A 3886-nucleotide genomic window follows, 5' to 3' on the forward strand; every position below is an offset into this window, starting at 1 on the left:
AAAAAAAAAGGTGGGGGTCCACAGATCTGCTGCATTTAGTGAAGAACACAAACTGTTGCCCCACTTATCACCCCCACCAATCCATTCACCTGGTAACATTTCTGCTCTTCTACCAGTCTCGCTGACTATTCCCTTCACTCAGCATTTCCAAGTTCCTCACTGGTGTTTGCCTTGCACAGTGCATCACTTTGTGCAAAATGAATTCACCTACAGTGCAGTTGTATTACGGTCATGTCTTCATGACTGTAATATGACTTCACCACCTGATGCATACAGACCTCCTCCTGCATCAGTTAGCTCAAACGGCACTCCTGAGCCCTGCGTTTCACATGAGAATTAAGACTTATATAAATTAAAATAATTGTTAAGATCTTGATAATCAGAAAGAATTTCTAGATATTTAGCCTTGGCTACTATATACACACTGATTGTATGTGTAATTTTTTGTTTGTTTGTTTTCTTTTCAGTACTCAGCTTCTTCATTTGAGAAAATAGCTTAAGTTTGACATTAGAATGTAGATATCTGCATTTCTCCTTACATATTTTTACTTAACTTTTCATTCCAATGTTCTACCATGTAAATTTCCTCTAAATGCTCACCACACCCATTAGATACCAGAATATTTAATATGATTAATAGGCCTTTGGCCAAGCTATATGCATTAATATTTTCTTCTAATCCTCTGTTAAAATTCAAAATCACCTTCTTCGTTGCTCTTTTCTGAATTCCCTGTATGCTAATCAGGGCTCCTGAAAAATAAATCTGCCTCTGACAATGATTAAAGAGTTGTCAGAGTTGTCTTCTCAAAGAATCATATCAGATGAAAGAAAAAAAAAAAAACTTTACAACACAGGCAGCACGTACAAAAGGTATCAGAGGACATAAATGTACAACAAACTTGAAAAGATCCCCCATCAAAATAGAAATGACTGCACACAATCCTGTTCCTTAAGAATAAAAGAGTTCCAAATCTACTCTAGTCTAAACCAAACTTTCACAGATGCCCTGTCATTTGCAGGGCTTCAGGGCATTTCAAAGACTTGAACTATGCTTGTGTTCATTCTGGGGGATGTACTGAAGATGACTTATGTATTTCACTAATAATTATCTGCTCACGACTCTCAGAAGCACAATCTTAGTTTGCCTGAATATCCATCCACCTTTGGAACAGCTAGCATTGAAATCCACTCATGAAATACCACACAGACACAGGATATCACCTCAAAACCAGCTAAGATTATTGGAAGGCCTGTAGCTCATTCGAAGCTGTGCTTGAACCCACGCTAAATGAGACCATGCTTATGAAAATGAATTGCATCTCCAACTGTTAGAAAGGGGAAGGTTGGGTTTGGTTTTATGTGTACAGAGGCTCAAGGACTCTGGATTGGTTCTGCAGTACAAAGGAGATGAGTAAGGCCTCTGGATTGGGGAGAGCCAAGGGAAGAGAGGCAGAAAGACTGGTTTGCTAGCTACTTTTGTGTGATACAATTGCTGTTGCTGGGACCCATCTCTTCCACCCCCACCAGCACTATTCCTGTGTCACACATAATGCTTCATAGCTGCTGGTTTGTCCTTCCAAAATCTCTGTATGTAGGCAGAGATAACTTGGCTCCTGCCCTTTCTCTACAGCAAAGCTAATGTCATCACGTAGAGCTGATAAGGCAGTAAACAACTCATAGAAAGTTATCCTGGAGAATCATGAGATCCTAATATGGAGGCAGATGGGCAGAGGACAGTTAGGATGCACCGAAAAAATACCTGTGCATTAAGAATTCAGATGTGGTAGGCAACGTGGAAAGCATTATATGACTCGATCTCTCCACCTGAAGGAGATAATGCCTTCCAATTAAATGCCCATATCTCCAAGTACACAGTCATATAAACAATGTTTTTTAAGTTAATGGGAATACTCTAACAAAAATTACTCATGCTCATAAGTGTTTATACATTTTAAAGTGTCACATTACCACCATGGTTTCACATTTTTAACCACTGGAAAACTGCCTGAAGATGTTCAGGATGTAACATATAACATTAGCTGTTATTAGCATGCTAATTACATCTAAGTTGTTTTACAAGAAATAATAGGAAAAACTAAGAGTTTCAAAGAGACAGATATTTCCAAAAATTAATTTTTATCTATTAAATCATTTACAAAACCACTCTTTATACACATTTTTAAAAAGAAACTTCTTTTCTCAAAAGAAAAAATGAGAGAGGGTGAAAAACTATTTGGATTAAATATGAACTTGAAGGAGAAAACAAGGATAATACTGCTAGTCCTCATTAACTACCAAACAGTTCTGCCTTTCTGAAGATTTCTATTTATATCTTGTTTTATAATTTCCAAAATTTTCTGCAACAAACAGAAATAAAGAGCTGGTCCTACTAACACAGAGCAGAAACCTGCACAAAGCTCACTCAGAATATATGCACCTCTCCTTAATATAATTATGTATAACCCCAGATTTCTTCAAGTTATTTTATTAGAATATGAATATATCCAAATGAGTTTAGAAGAGTCAGTTTTTAGTCACCACATGGTTGAGCTCAACAGGGATAGATTTGATATTTACATGGGATGTTAGGGCAGAATAGGGGTCAGCATACACCGAATTTTGTATTATGAGGACTAAACTGTTACTAGGACTACACTAGATAGGTCTGTTACGTCAGTACAGGCTGAAGTCACTGTAGTGTATGAACACATACTATGAGATTAAACAAAGGTTTAATGACCTTGCCATGGTTTCCAGCTCTACAAGCACATCCTTTCTGTTGTGTACACAAGGCTCTCCCCCAAGCAGGAGATAAAATGCTCAGAAGTAATCTTCCAGAAATTTTCCATATACATTTCTACTTCCATAATACCCTTCAGTGTGAAATTCCTCAGGTTTTTCACTTCTATGATAATTTATCTTAGATTATCTTGAATCCAGCTCCTGATATTTGTATCAGCTGTCCCAACATGTTACAGTGGAGGAAGCAAAGAGTTCCTGTTCATCTTCCCAGTGTCACTCGTGACTCTGTAAAGCAGTGCTCTATCTTCTCTAACTTTCCTCTTTTCCATTACAAAATGTTATAGCTTAATAGAACTCAATTTCTATTATAAGAACAACCTTTATTTGAAGATGAGCATTGTTTATCTCAATTTGCTCAACTTAATTCTTCACCATAGTTCATAAAATCCATATCTTCAGTTGTTTCTTCTACATTCTCTACCCCTCCTAAGTGTGCATCCATGACACTGCCCAGCAGAATAATTCCTTCCATTTCTCACTTCCAATATTTCTCTAAAATTTATCTGTTTTTTTTCTTTATTATTTTTATATTAGCATTACTATAGCCTCACTGTCTTCAAAAACTTGTTTTGAAATTCGTTTCTATCCCATCCCATCCTTCTTTGCCTACTTGCTAATCAATGTGCATTTGGTACTTGTGCAATTGGATATCCCTCCCTACATGTATCTCTTCACACTAATGTTTCAGGCCATTTATTTATATTGAACTTTATTTGAGCCATTCCTCCAGCAACTTCCAAAGGGCTCAGCTCAGTATATGGGCTTTCATGAAATGCATATGGAAGCAGTTCTTCCTGGAATTTGGACTATCTGGAATGTAGAGCATTACATCTCCAGAAAGAGTTTTAAAGGGAAAGTTCACTTTCAAGACACGTGTCTGGTTACAGATAAATTACTTACAGTGCTTAGATCTCACTCACTTTGGATCACGCAGTACTTAACTATTGGTGCTCATAGATGGCCCATAGAGGTGGGAACTCAGTAGAGACTATATCTGGCTGAAGGAAAATAAGAACTCTATCTTGCTTAAGAGTCATGTATGAAATGCTGGACCGGAGACAGAAGTACCAAAAAAATAAAAACA

Source organism: Meleagris gallopavo, chromosome 1, assembly GCF_000146605.3.
Source record: "Meleagris gallopavo isolate NT-WF06-2002-E0010 breed Aviagen turkey brand Nicholas breeding stock chromosome 1, Turkey_5.1, whole genome shotgun sequence".
Lineage (NCBI taxonomy): Eukaryota > Metazoa > Chordata > Aves > Galliformes > Phasianidae > Meleagris > Meleagris gallopavo.